At 39.9% G+C, this 14,913-nt stretch overlaps 1 long non-coding RNA gene across 1 annotated transcript in view; it reads right to left on the bottom strand.

Moving 5' to 3' along the window:
* Positions 1 to 878: 878 nt before the first annotated feature.
* The window catches only part of LOC116707456 (uncharacterized), a 20,429-nt gene continuing 6,394 nt past the window's right edge, over positions 879 to 14,913 (bottom strand). The window contains exons 2-3 of the long non-coding RNA XR_004336516.1: positions 3,834 to 3,839; positions 879 to 889 (exon numbers count right to left, since the gene is read on the bottom strand). This is a non-coding gene — a long non-coding RNA (uncharacterized LOC116707456). The remainder of the gene's footprint in view (positions 890 to 3,833; positions 3,840 to 14,913) is intronic.

Genomic DNA, 14,913 nt, shown 5'->3' with positions numbered 1-14,913 from the left:
CCACACCCCCCTCAGTCTTACCGTCTGCACTTCAGGTTTGCCTGGAGGAGATAAGGGCATGGATGTCTGACAACTTCCTTCAATTAATAGCAGCAAAACCGAAGCCATCCTGATCGGTACCCCACACCAAACCCAGTCCTCCTCCTCAGCAGTATATCCATTTTTGGTCATCACATCGCCCTGTCTACCTCTGTCACAAACCTTGGAGTCAGACTAGACTCAAATCTTACATTTGACACCCACATCCGCCACCTTTGTAAGGTCTCCTTCCTTCACCTCAAAAACATTGCCAAACTCCCCCCTCCCTCTCCCAACCAATGCTGAAGTTTGATCCATGCTTTTGTCTCCTCCAGGTTGGACTACTGTATGCCCTTCTCGTTGGGACCCCTGGCAGAGCCTGCAAAAACTCCAACATATTCAAATTGCGCTGCCCGGGTCCTGACGAGGAGGCGCAAATATGATCAAATCACCCCGGTCCTGAATCCCTCCACTGGCTGCCCATTAAACAAAGAATTCATTCAAAATCTGTCTCTTACCCACCAGTGCATTCATGGAACTGCCCCTACCTACCTCAGTGAACTCCTCACCCCACACACCACCTCACGAAACCTCCGCTCCTCCATCTCCACCTATCGCCTGCTCCAACCTAGGACTAAACTGTCCACAATGGGAGACAGGGCTTTCCAGGCAGTCGCCCCTCGGTTCTGGAACTGCCCTCCCAGAGTCCCTGAGGGCCCCAAAACTGTGGAGATTTTTAAAAAGGGCCTAAAGACACTATTATTCAAAAGGCCTTTTAAACAGTCACTGTTTTAATTTTAGTTCTATGGTGTTTTATTATTGCTTGTAAATTGTTATCGTACTCTGGAAACTGTTTTTAACTCCCTATTAACTGTAGCCCTTTGAGATTTCCTTGTGAAAGTAAAGGCATTATAATAAAATGTATTATTATTATTATAACAATTGAAGGTTGAAAATATTATGTCAGACCCACTTATTATCTCTAAAGGTGTGCCTCAAGGCTCTATCTTGGCCCAACCCTTTTTCTATCTACATCAATGATATAGCCAGAGCTGTTGGAACCTCTCGGATTCTCTTTATGCAGATGATACCATTTTGTACTCAGTTGGTTCCTCTCTCAATTCTGCAGCTTCTAGTCTTAAACTCAGCTTCACCAATATAGAACAGTTCTTTGATAAACTCCAACTTCGTATTAATACCAGTAAGACAAAATGTATCCTTTTTAGCCGAAAACCGATCACCGAGACTCCACCTACAATCACCTGTATGAACGGTATGGCTTTGGAGTACGTCAATAAATATAAATATCTAGGTATTTGGTTGGATTCATCTCTGTCATTCAAAACACACATCAATAACCTTCAAGCAAAGTCAAAGCTAACTAGCCTTTCTTTTCCGTATAAAGCTTCCTTTACTCATGCTACCAAATGCACCCTTGTTAAGATGACAGTACTGCCAATTTTGGACTATGGTGATATTATTTACAAAATGGCACCAAACACAGCCCTAAAAAAACTTGACACAATCTACCATTCAGCCATTCGTTTTTTGCTACTAATGCACCCTTTCACACTCATCATTGTGACCTGTACACCTGGTGGGATGGCCCTCCCTTTACACCCGCGGCTACATCACTGGTTTCTCTTTATATACAAGACGATCCGGGGCAAGACACTCCCTATTTGTTATCTCTTCTTCATGCCGTTCATAACACCTATCACACAAATCGAGTAATTTGATTAAATTTAGTACCCCTCCTACCTCTACTACCTTTGGACGTAATGCCTTCCGCTTTGCAGCAGTACATGACTGGAATACACTACAAAATACCCTGAAACTTACATCTCTGATCCCAATTTCCACCTTTAAGCAAACCTCCAAAATTACATTGTTGACTCTTGTTCCTGCTGACAATCATGAACCATATTTATACACACATATTTAAGCTCTTATTCTTTATCTTTCTTCGTTGACTGTCTTTTTTTATTCAGTTGCTTGTTCTATGTGTCATGCGTTTGACTATGTAAAGTTGTACAGTATGTTCATATCTATTTCTGTAGCCTCTTGGCCAGGTCATGTTTGTAAATGAGAATTGGTTCTCAAACAGTTTACCTGGATAAATAAAGGTTAAATAAAAAATAAAAAGTTGCTGTCAACTCCTAAGGAGGGGTAGTCAACAAAGCCTGGTATGCTGCTACCTACCATGCTGCTGATCCATTCCTGGTACACACGGGTGTAAACTCCAGGAGTCACAGGGTGGACACAGCCTTCACCAAAACTCGCAATGTTGTCAGTGTTGCCAACAGTAACATTGTAGGGCGCCCTCTGGTGGACAAACTATGCAACACCAATACTCATAACATGGATGACCGTTTTTATTTAATTTTATAACCTTCATGTTGTCCTCGGGTCAAATTGACCTGTTTTCCTATATCAATGTTCTTTTTAATTACCCAAAATAACAAGATTGATTCCACACAACGCTTTTTGGCAAGTACAGATCTCTACTTTCATTCATTTTGTCTTATTCAATTTTATAGCATTTGAAAAAAACATTGAAGTGCTTTTGAAATAGTATTTAGTAAAAGTTGACATATTCCAGTCTGTGATTATCTATCGACAAGCTTTTCTTTAATTTTAGTCTAAATAATTCCTAATTTCTTCCTTTCTAACTCAAACATTAGGTATAATTTCCTATAAATGAGGTTTATTGACCATACATTTCAAAAAGAACTGTAAAACTAAAGTTAATAAGATAGTGTTACATAGTTTTGAAAATGTCAAAAATATTGACATGCATTGAGTGAAAAGAGCAAAAAATTGTTGAAAAATGGGACAAAAACATGAGGAAAAAGTTAAAAATATTGATTAAAAAGCCTCAAAAGTTTTGATTTTCAATTTTGAAGGGAAGACAACACAAGGGTTAAATATTTATTTATCAGAATCATTTGTCGATATAAATGATTTTTCTGTCAGTGTGCGTGTGCGTGTGCGCGTGTGCGTGTGTGTGTGTGTGTGTGTGTGTGTGTGTGTGTGTGTGTGTGTGTGTGTAATGACTAACTTCCACTTTATTTTGTTGCACCTGGGACCTCATTCACTTTTAAAGCCTCAGCAATCAATAAGCAGTGACTCTTCTGCATTGAGTTCTATTGTTTTTTGCAAATTACTGTTAGATACAGTCCACATTGGGAAATGGGAAAGCAATCTTATTTTTCTTCCTATAACAACATTACACCGATATAAAAGAACATACAAATTCTGCAGCCAGATCATCCGTGTGGCCCTGCCCCCCCCCAGGCGTTGACAAGTGGCCTCAGGCATTTTGTCCCATCTTTAGCTTGAGCCAGAACAATTGCCCAACAAAACCAAAGATCACAAGAGATTCTTTAAAACGAGTTGGACCTGACAACTCATGGTGGTTACACCTCTGATAAGCCTTATATTGTGGCACCTTGTGAAAGGTGGACAATGTCAACTATTTACTGGAAGGCATAAGGATGCGTCTGTAAGTTTACTGTCTCCCTTTGCACCTGTCGTCGCGGTCAGCAGAAACAAGTTTCTCCATATTTTGTCATTTTTATATATTGTCATGAATCAGTGCTATTGGTTACCCTTTGGTTTCTACAACTATTTAAACAATGACAAGGCAATTTCATCTTACTTCATCTGAGTTCTATAGCTTAATAAAACGTTTTCAAATTAGTTTTTCTTAATTTCTTCTCATTTTTCTTGATTGCAGGATTTTCCTGGTTTAGAGTGGGCTTTTGAGGGGAGATTTTTTTAAGGAGGGGGGGTTCTCCTTTTGCATCTGGGACTTGTGTCTGGATCCGAATATCTTTGATGCCAAAGTCCAGTTTGTTTAATTATTATCAACAAGACTTGACAGTATCTTTTTACCAACTGCTCCTAAGTAGTATAGTGTAGGAGTGACTTAAATAATACCCCTTTCACAACCAGGGTTATACCCAGGTTGACTGTGTGTTTGAATGGGTCAACCCGACTAAACTGACTCGGCTTTCCACCCCAGGTCGTTGGATCAGGGTAGGACTAGGGGTCGATTTCCATGTGAAATGCATACGACCTGGGTCGCTAACAGACGGAGTGGGACAAATGAGGTGACTGGTTGGATAATGAGAGTGGGGCTGTCGTCACAGGTGGCCGCTTTGAAAAAAAAAAAAAACACAAATTCTGTCTCGCTGTGCTTTATGCAGGATTTTCACAGGCACCTTCAATAACAGCAGAGCGGAGCAGGTCAATTAATTCCCTATGAGAACAGTCCGCTGACACGGAGTGCCTGGGTTTTCACTATTCCTTTCCTTCCTTTAAATAGCCGGTCTTTTGCTTTTTTCGTCATCCTTTTTTCGTTTTCTGGAAGAAGAAAAGGACTCTTTTTCTTGAAACTTGGATTTTGAATACGTGCATGAGGCGGAGTGGCAATTGGGGGAGTCACGAACTAAGCCGGTAGGCCGGTAGTGGTTCGAGGCCGCTGCGGTCGGTGTGATTGTCTGCTCCGGCCACTGGTAAAACTAACCTGCATGGCAGGCCGCAGCAGCTTCCTATTTTTGAACATTCATCTCTCCCCCCCCCCCCCCCCCCCCCCCCCACTAAGTGCCAATGGTTTATAAAATTTCCCGGTAGTTTTTTTTTTTTGTCCCACTCTGCTGCAGAATGTATTAAGATAACGTGTGGTCCTCCATGTTTCCTTCTTCAAACTTGCCGGGGCAGGGAAGCTACGAGACCCATTAGCAGCCGCATTACCAGCACCTGTGAGTACATCAAGTGACAGCGAAAGGCGGAGCAGTATATCCTGTAGGTCCCTTACCAAAGTATTTCAAGATGGCGCATGACTATGGAGAGTCTACCCCAGTTCATGCAAGCGCAAATGTAAAATTTCAAGCCAAAAGGAATACATGAAATTGATGGTGGTGGTCAATATTCCTTAAAAAAAAAAAAAGTTTGTGAAGGGCAATCCAGATTTTGATAATGAACAACTACAAAAACTACAACACTTATACATTTGACCTTTAACAGACGAGCATTTGGGTCCAGTAAAAGCAAATAATACCATGTAATGCTGATATACCGGTCCGCCAGATCTCAGGCTTTGGATTGAGAGACTCGCGCGATTGAATCTTTTCAGATGTTCTCATTCCAACTCACTACAACAAAACCAAAGTTCACAAGAAATTCTTTAAAACCAGTCGGACCAGAACAAGTCGTGGTGGTTAAGCTTATGATAAGTCTTGTCATTTGTCACTTTTTGACAGACAATACAAACTACTTACTGGAATGGATTTGTCTGCCTCTGCACGTGTAACTAAACATAAACATACTTCCTGTAAGTCAAACAACCAGGAAACGCTAGTCTGGCACGCCATCATGCATTTTGACACCGTAAAGTGGAATTCAGTCTAATTTTGTTTTGTGTAATAAGCAGCAGCTGGCAGCATATTTCTCAGGTCTTATTTCTGCCGTAAAGCATAAGCTGAGTGTTTTTTCGGCACCACGTTATTATAACCATCTTTAATAAATGGTTAATAGCCATCTAAACGGTGTTTATTGACAGTTTACAGACAATTTCTTAATTTTACAAATAAATTTGGTAATCATTGACTAATACTTAATTTATTGATAAAATGTTTGATAGTTAATACATTTGAAGTTTACTGTTGTACACATACAATTTACCATTTATGAGTGATGGTTATTATACAATTTAAGTTTATTGTGTTTAAACTCTTAATGTTTTCCATGAAAGGTTTTACATCCGGTGTCCAATACATTCGGTGTGGGAATCTCTGGGCCCTTCACATTCCGATTCAGATGCCAACGATTTGATTCTAAAGCAAATATCGATGCATCTCTAAGCAACCATTTTTTTTAATGTACATTTTCCATGATTGATTAAAAAATAAAAAATATCTACTGATATTTTCATTCTCTCCCAGTAATCTTCCATGTCAGAGGCTCGGCCATTTTTCAAGTTGGAGACTTGACTTCTTAGAACGTGAAATATGAGGTGGTCAGATGTAATGGGATAGATGAACATCCTGTATGTGTTTTGCATTATTATTTTATGCAGGTCTTATTATTAATAATTATAATTAATAATACTTTAATAATTTAACAATAAATTTAATAATAAGACAATAATAGTGATAACAATAAATATTAGTGTCTTACTAAACTAGTATTTTTTCCTTTTGGTCATTTTTTTTATTTTTATTTTTTCTGTACTCTTGCCTAAACTGAGTTGATGTCCCCCGTTACCCCTACCCCTGCGATACATAATATGAAAGTCTAAAGATGATGTAATCTGTTTTTTTATTTGATTATGTAGTTGTTACTCAATCCCATGTCATGCTGATATACAGGTCTGCCAACTCTCGGGCACTGATCGAGGGAATCGTGCGATTTCCTCTTGTCAGACGCTCTCACGCCACTTTCTCACACAAAGAAACAAACGTCTGACTGCTAACTGCTGAGAAATCTGAAACTTGTGTGCACATCACGTCACAATTAATGGAGGACAGGAAGCTATGTTTTCCTTCTTTCTATTTGTCAGGGCAAGGCCTTAATGTGGTTACTAAAGTGAAATACTTGGGCCACATTATCAGGGACGATCTTTGTGATGATGATGACATACAGCGGCAGTGCCGTAAACTATATGGACAAGCTAATGTTCTGGCACGCAAATTTCATATGTGTTCTGAAGAAGTCAAAATATCTCTTTTCATCTATGGTGCAGCTACAGTAAACCAAAGATGAAAAAGTTAAAGGTGGCATACAATGATGCATTTAGAATTTTGATGAAGCGTCCAAGATGGACCAGTGCTAGCCTTCTGTGTGTGACCTGTAATGTTCCCACCTTCCATGCTGTGCTGAGGAAGTTTATGTACAGATTTATATGTCCATTAACTGAGTCAAATAATATGATTTTAAATGCTATAATTAATCCTGCACTTAGTGATACCAGATATTGGTCAAAACTATGGAATCATTGGAACATACACCTGTATTCGTTTTAATTATTGAGCATTGCAATTGGTAAATTTGCATGTATGTGTGTTTATCTTGTGATGTTGTTGGGGATCAGTTTGTCTATATATATTTATGTCTGTGTCTGGTTTGAACCCCTTTTGTATTGTATTGTTTTTAAATCATCTGGACCTTGAGTCTGTAAATAAAGAAATATATATATATATATATAAATATATATATATATATATATATACACAGCAGGACACCCGATATGATCATATTAACATCACAGTAAGTGATAATCAGCCCCTACGAGTCTTTATGTTTAAAGCTAGATTGCATTGTTTCTGTCTCCCCCATGCGGATTTCTAAGTAATGACAACACCACTGTTGTTGCATCCACATGACACAATCCTTCCGTGATCACGCACCGCCCCCACACCTCCTCCACACCAGTGACGTGCAGTCAGGGTAGGCAGGGTAGGCAGTGCCTACCTTGCCAAAATTCAAGGATAAAAATGTTTATTAAATAAATGTATTATAAACTTGAATTTGTATTTTTACTGTTTATTCTTGTGATTTATATGTGTGTTGTTCCAATTATTTAGACGGTACGATGACAAATGTAGCAGTTACGCATATCAAATAGAAAAAAGGCAGAATAAGCAGTGCCTTTACTGCCCATTCAAGCGATTAGCCAATGTTGCGCATGCGCACTTCGATCCCGTATTCTTTAACATGTACGTCAAAAGGCACAACTCTGCCGTGCCTTTGTACGTAAAGTGTTATGCCAGTAATCGTCTCCGTTAGATATCAAACTGAACCAATTAAAATCGAGATATTACTGGCCCTTTGCGTAGCTGACGTCATTACACCAGCTACGTTGTAAGCGCAATCCCCGCGAAATTCAAAGTCAAAATGACAGCAGCGTGTCCGCCGACATCACAGCGGTGAGGAACTTCTCTAAACTCGATTTTAATTCAAAAAAGAACTAATAGCAAGATGGAGGTCTACGCCAGCCTTAGATGGACTACTGCAGCAAAAGGGAAAAATACTCGTCGCATGTTTCAAATGACTGGTATGGAAGAAAGATGTGGCTATGTGGCCGTGCTAACAGTGAGCGGCGGGACCTCTACGGGGTCCTGGATCTGAACAACCCGCCCGCAGCTTTAAACCAAGCAGGAAAAACCGTCAGCTCATATAATACCGGCAACTACAGCTTCGCACATCCTCCACCCTGAAACGGATCCAAACATCCAGTCGGAACCGGACCGGTCAGCACGTCTTTCAGCCCTCGCCGAGTCAGAGACTCTGCAAACTAAAGCGCCGTAAAGACGAGTTTACAACGCTGTGATCGACGCCTTCACGAGAAAGCGTCGGATGGATTTATGTACAATCTACCGATGTGGTGAGTCAGACACATTTTGGCTTAGTGTGATTGAACTAATGCTGCTAGCCATCTGCCTTCATATCAGTTGAGCAGTGTGTGTTTTCATTGTTGCTGACTGGGACTGACAAACATAATTAGCCGCTGTGCAATAATCAGAACTAAGATGGTTTCATAACTTTCTGATAGCATTCTGATGCTGGACATTAACGTGTGTGTGTGTGTGTGTGTGAGTGTGTGTGAGAGAGAGAGAGAGAGAGAGAGAGAGAGAGGAGAGAGAGAGAGAAAAAAAATGTCACCAAGAGTATTTGTCTGAAATCTTAACACAGTCATTGCGCTCTTCAAATCAGCTGGTTTTAGAAGTCTTAAGGTCCAGGTATAAACGGTGGGGGGGTCAGGCTTTTGCGGTTGGTCCCCCGAGACTCTGGAACAAGTTACCCCCCGATATTACACGTTACAGATGTGGCTCTTTTTAGGTCCAAACTCAAGACATATCTGTTGAATCAGGTTTTTAATCCGTAGCTGTGGTGGGACAGTGTCATTCTTCTGTTTCTTTGAGACCTTTTCTGATTTTACTGTTCGCTATGTTCTCTCTTTCTATTGGATGATGTCTCATTCTGTTAAGCACCGTAGCCTGCTGGTTGTTGTAAAGTGTTATATAATTACATTAGATTGATTTTGATTGATTAATTGGAAATGTCTTGCTATCGACCGCGCGTGTGTGCCACGCTTGTGCGTAACGTTTTGATTATTAGCCTAAACAATAAATTAGGTAATCTGGCTTTCATAACTCAGTGCCTACCCTCTTACTGACATCACCGCACGTCATTGCTCCACAGAGTCCCTTGTAGCCAAGGACAATACGGAAGATTAAAAAAACATGACGGACTCTTCAGAAGAGTTGATTATCTTCACTCAAGTTTCTGGGCGAGGAAGTCGCCGGACAACACCATGTTCTAAACGCAGCCATACAGAGAAATACAGAGAGAGTTTTGTGGAGCTGGTAGTCTAAATCTCATTTGGCAACGGCTTGAATGTTCATTTATATAAAAAAAAGGTTACACAGTAAAGCTTTAAGGATTTCTTTTTTTTTTTGCTTTCAGCCGCAGCTGAGCTTGCTTTAATCAACATGTTATCAATAATGCATCATGGTTCAGATTTCCAACCTCAGAATCAGCAGCTGTCTGTTCCGTCTCTGCACAGAGCGTCATCTCTTTTCTCTTTTTTTCTGTTTTTGTGAACCCAGCGGTGCGCCCAGATTGCTGTCAGGTGTGGCTCTGCCAAATGCCAAGTGTGTTGGGATCGTGCCAAACACATTTTTTTGTAATCTCGTGGGGACGCTCCCTTGACACATCTGTGGCACATTCGGGCATACGTGTGATTAGAAAGAAAGGTCCCAAGGTAGTTACTGAAGAGCGGTTATATGTGATCCATCATTTTTTTTGTAGACGTTATGGGAACTGTTTTCAATGTGTCAGTCTCCCAAACACCTTTTTGATGTGTAGAAGGAGCTGTGCAGAATAATTATTTGAAACAACACATTTGAAATGCACAAAAGCACTGAGGTTTCTGTTGTTTTACAGCCGCCTGATGCTGGTGACACAAAATGGACACAATCCTTCCAGTTAGACAGCAGACGCCGAACCCCTGCTAGTAAAATGCACCAACTTTACGGATACTGAATTACAATTAATGTTCACGATGAAGATACAACAGTATTTAAAAATACCCTTTCATTCTACCCTTGTTCCCCTGGTGGTTTGCACACTTTCTTACCCACAGATAGTGAAAGTAAAGCAATAAATGTGCAAATAAACATAGGTGTGGAAAGTAGGGGTGCTGCAGCACCTGCATCACTTGGTGGCGAAGCTTTAAAACTGTCATTACAACAAAATAATAACCCTGCTACGTCCTGCGGTGCCCTGTAATGCCCTGCAGTGCCCTGCTATGCCATGAACTACACACTATTTCTAGTCACTGCCCGTCCTCTCCACATGTTGCCCACACAAATGTTTATGCGACACGTTTGTATGACATTGAACCTGCTATTCATTCTCGAGTCCTCAGCAGTAGCCAGCAGCTCTTTGGCGACTCACTTACATAAAGTAGGCTGCTACTCTTATGCAAACAACTGAATACAAAAGGAAGAATTGCTTGTGTACACTAAGCAGTGACCTCATTACTAAAATACTCATAGTGTGCACTGAAGGTTCACTGATCCATGTTATTTCTCAGAGGTTTCCATTTGTGATGGACACATAGTTGGCAGCAGGTGCAGGGAGTTGACAGCTCTCTTTTGTTCGCAAGTAAGATACCAAACCCTAACCCATACCCATTTACTTAGAAGATAAAAATGAAAAAGGATCTTTTCTAATGTGACCCATTCTTTGTTGAACTATAGTTCTTTACAAACACCCAAGCAAGTAAGCGCTGTGACTAACGTTACTCTTCTGAAGGGATTTTGGAGAGGTAAATTAGGTAGAAATACGCTAGCATGACACCATTGTATTCATATAATCCTATCAATCCAGGCTAAAGGTAATGACAGTGACTGCATGTTGCTTCCTCTAAATTTCAGGTTGTGGTCGATAAACTGATCAGACCTGCATGTCGCGCACACTTACAACAAACTCCGTGTATCCAAGAACAATTAAATCATTGGAAATGACGTTAGATCAGACACAGATTTCTGTTGTAGATTAGTGTTACGTTTCTAGTGTCGCGGCTCCGAACTGTAACGATAGTTGGGACGGACGGACCCCTTGGATCTTTACGCTAACTATATTAGCTTGAGCCTGGCTGATAGCAGCTTTCTGCGGGGGGAAACGGCCGGGAGACGTTGTGATTATGATGCATTAATCAGGTCATTTAGTTTGTATTAGCAGCAAACATGAAACTACTACTGTACTACTGACTGACTACTGGAGTATACGCAACACTTAATGCATCACTGTGTCAGCGACAACAATAAACTTTGTCAATATCTTTTTTGTTTTATTTTATTGCGGCAAAATGGTAATGTCAAGCAGATGAATTGACCAACACGTGTATCATAAAAGATTGATATTTGGCGCCTATACAGTGTTGCCACTGAAAATATAGCAATACTATGCTGTAAGTATTGGTATTTGGTACCGGTATCAAAAATATTTGAACAATACCCAGCCCTAGTGGGCAGAGGCATTTTGTTTCCGGGTTGTCCATACATCAGTCCCATTCTCGGGAACTAGATATCTCTAATTTCTTGAAATTTGGCATGTTGTCCACTTGGACTAGAGGATGATGATTAGAAGTTGGTGGTAAAGTACAAGGTCACTCTGACCTCAAATAACATGTTTTTGTCCATAACTCAACTATTCATTTGCTAATTATGTTGAAATTTAACAGCCATCTAGTAGGATAAAATGATGATGATATTTTACAGCCCAAATGTCTAAGAGTTGATTAAAAAACAATGAGGAGAATTTAATGTCAAAGTAAAAAGCAAAAGTTGCTATTTGGGCATAAATCACGTGTGTGTATTATCACATACCTTTTTAAGTCAAGATTACACACTCAAGATGGCATTGTAAAGTTTTGATTTTGTGTCTTTATACTGCTTCCTGCAAGGTCAGTGCCAATGAGAACGGATGAATAAAAGTGTCCTAGAGTGCCAACGACGTTAAAGGGCAAGGCAAAGCAGAGAGGAAAAGTAGAGGTTTGTATATTGATGTGAAGAATAGATTGACATGTGGAAGTTGTGAGGGGTGAGGAGAGGTTGATTGTTGCCCAGTATGCAGCGAACAGCCTGGTTGTAATGACACTGATTAACTGATGCTATCCCATGAAACCTTCTCATCCCTCTCAATCAGATGGACAGGGAGGAATATTGATTGGAGGTGAGCGATGAATAGGGCAGGTCTCCTCTGCGTGCCTGTGTGTGTCTTTGTGTCTGAGTGAGTGAGTGTATGAGTTTGAGTCAAGTGGACTATGGTATGTAATTGATTCAAGAACTGAAATCTTCTTTCTCATATTTTAACCTTCTTAGTTATTTCTGTCGTACTTAAAGTGACGGTACCAAAGGTCAGTCCACTCAATGTCCAGCTCCAGTTATGAAGCTCAGTCTTTCACTGATGACACATGATGACACATGTGACTAGTTATCCCGGCAAAATGGCAAAGTCTGACTCAAGAATTATAATCACCAAGCTGTCACGCAGCTTGTGTTCCTAAACCAGTGAAAAACCAGGTCAGCCTATAAATGTTTCCCGAGACATTAAACATTTTTTTCCATCGGTGTACTTCTTAAACTAATTGAGCCGGTTACAAAGCAGTCAGAAATAGTTTGTTCATGTTATCTTTCACAAAAAAATAATAGAACTGGACGTGCTCAATTCACATTGATACTTAGAAAGCTTTGAAGGCTGGGTGCTGAATCCTAAAATTGATTAATTATAAATAAAGCTTCTAGGACAGCACTCCACTTTGATAGTTTATTGTCACACAAAGGATGTTTCGGGCAGCGCCCTTCCTCAGCATGTGCACAGGCAAATACACACAATACTCTCCACCCAGTTGGGTTTAACTATACAACCAATACTGCACAGGTGGAGTCAATCCTCCACAACCATACTACATGGAATTAGACAAGCAGATCAGCAATGCTGTTTGTTTTAATAAATACACACTACACTCCTGCTTATTTATAAAGCAGTTTATGTGGTCTTTGTGTATGAATTGTCCTAGGCCCATATACTTTATAAGTTCTTCTCTGGATACAGCGTTCACCTCATGAGTAATTGCATTCCATGCATCGGTTTTATTTGCTGCTTTGTATCCACTGCTGACTCTACTAAATATATCTTGTGTTTTGTTAACTTGCAGCTAGGGCTGGGCGATACGGAGAAAATCAATTATCACAATATTTTTGACCAAAAACCTCTATTGATACCACAATGATATTGTAGTGTTGAATACTGGTGCTTTCACAACATATTTACACAATGAGATTTTTGATAAAAAATCTACAGTAATGGGGATATAATGATTAAGTGGGTAAATGCTAATATTAGAGCAGGTAGAACAGTCTGGTATTTTCCGAAAATGACATCACTTTACTGTAATGCAGCCTTTAAAACCAGGAGAAGACAACACTTAAGCCATATTACAATATTACAATGTCCAAAATCTAAGACGATATTTAGTCTTATATCACAACATCAATATAAAATCAATATATTGCCCAGCTCTACTTGCAGCAGTACCTCCACTTTAGACTTACTAAAGTTTTTCATTTCTCTAAGTGTGCGCACGGCCCTGCCATCTCATGCCCTTTAATGGGAATTAACGGGGAGTTTACATATGCTAAATAGGAGCAACGGGCACAAGCTTTTAATTTACGAAAACATTGTGATTCATCATTTTAAGAATACACCTGCCAACAATTCTGTTTAAGAACACGTCATGAATAAGACATAGATGTTTCTTAGGAACCTTCTTAAGGACAAAGTTAAGAAAAAAATTATATATGTTGGTATAGATATTGGTGAATGAGGCCTAAGAAGAGTCTCACAAAGCCACTAGCATGGCTGTAAGGCAAGGCAAGGCAGTTTTATTTGTATAGCACATTTCAGCAACAGGGCAATTCAAAGTGCTTTACACAAAATCAGTTAAACAGATAAAACACAAGTACAAACAGTTAAAAATAATAAGCATTAAAAACCGGTAAAACACATGAATAGACAGTTAAAAACAAGAGGCTGTAGACTCTTAAAGTACTCGTAAAGCTGGAAGGGTCCACGTGACGTAGATTTCATAATCTGCTCATGCTAAACCAGATTTCCAAAAATTCCAAGAAAAAAAGAAATTCCCTACCTCCAGATCAGTTTTGATGCAAGACTTAACTGTCTACCGTCAGTATGACAAAAATGTATTCATCATTATTATAGATGCGTTTTTGGTTGGATTAGTCATTAAACTCACTCGTACCTCCACAAGGTGATCATATGTTAATGCTTTTCTATAAATTTGTAATGGTTGTTTTGCTTCCCACAGTAACAAAGACTTGAAGCCAAGCATTGTAATTACATACTGAGTTACACAATTTCCCTAAAACCTTTTGGCAAAGCAGGCACCATACGACCGCCATCACGGCCAAACAGGCAGCCAAGTTTTTAACACATACATTTCCAAGTTCTTGAAATAGTCCGTACCTTTGGCAGACGTCAGCCCCCGGTGCTGATGAATCACATCCACTGCCAATTTCCATATTTCTCTTCCCTCCACTTTCACTCAGAACAGCATCATTGTGATCAACTCATTTTTTTCAAAGTGTATTTTTTCAAATACTCTCTTTGGTGTTCAGTAAATGAGGAAATCATGAATGATTTGTGCGAGCAGTAGTTCCTTTGTTGCTCTTTAGAGGTTTTGGGCTGTAATGGGTACAAAACTGGCCAGGTTGTGCATGCTGAGTGTGGAAGACAACATGAGATATATTGGGGGAAAAAAGCTGAGTACAAATGTCCAGAGACATCAAAGAATCAACCTGG

This window comes from Etheostoma spectabile, chromosome 19, assembly GCF_008692095.1.
Source record: "Etheostoma spectabile isolate EspeVRDwgs_2016 chromosome 19, UIUC_Espe_1.0, whole genome shotgun sequence".
Lineage (NCBI taxonomy): Eukaryota > Metazoa > Chordata > Actinopteri > Perciformes > Percidae > Etheostoma > Etheostoma spectabile.
The sequence above is the reverse complement of the archived record's forward strand: the minus strand, read 5'-3'. Positions and strand labels throughout refer to the sequence as shown.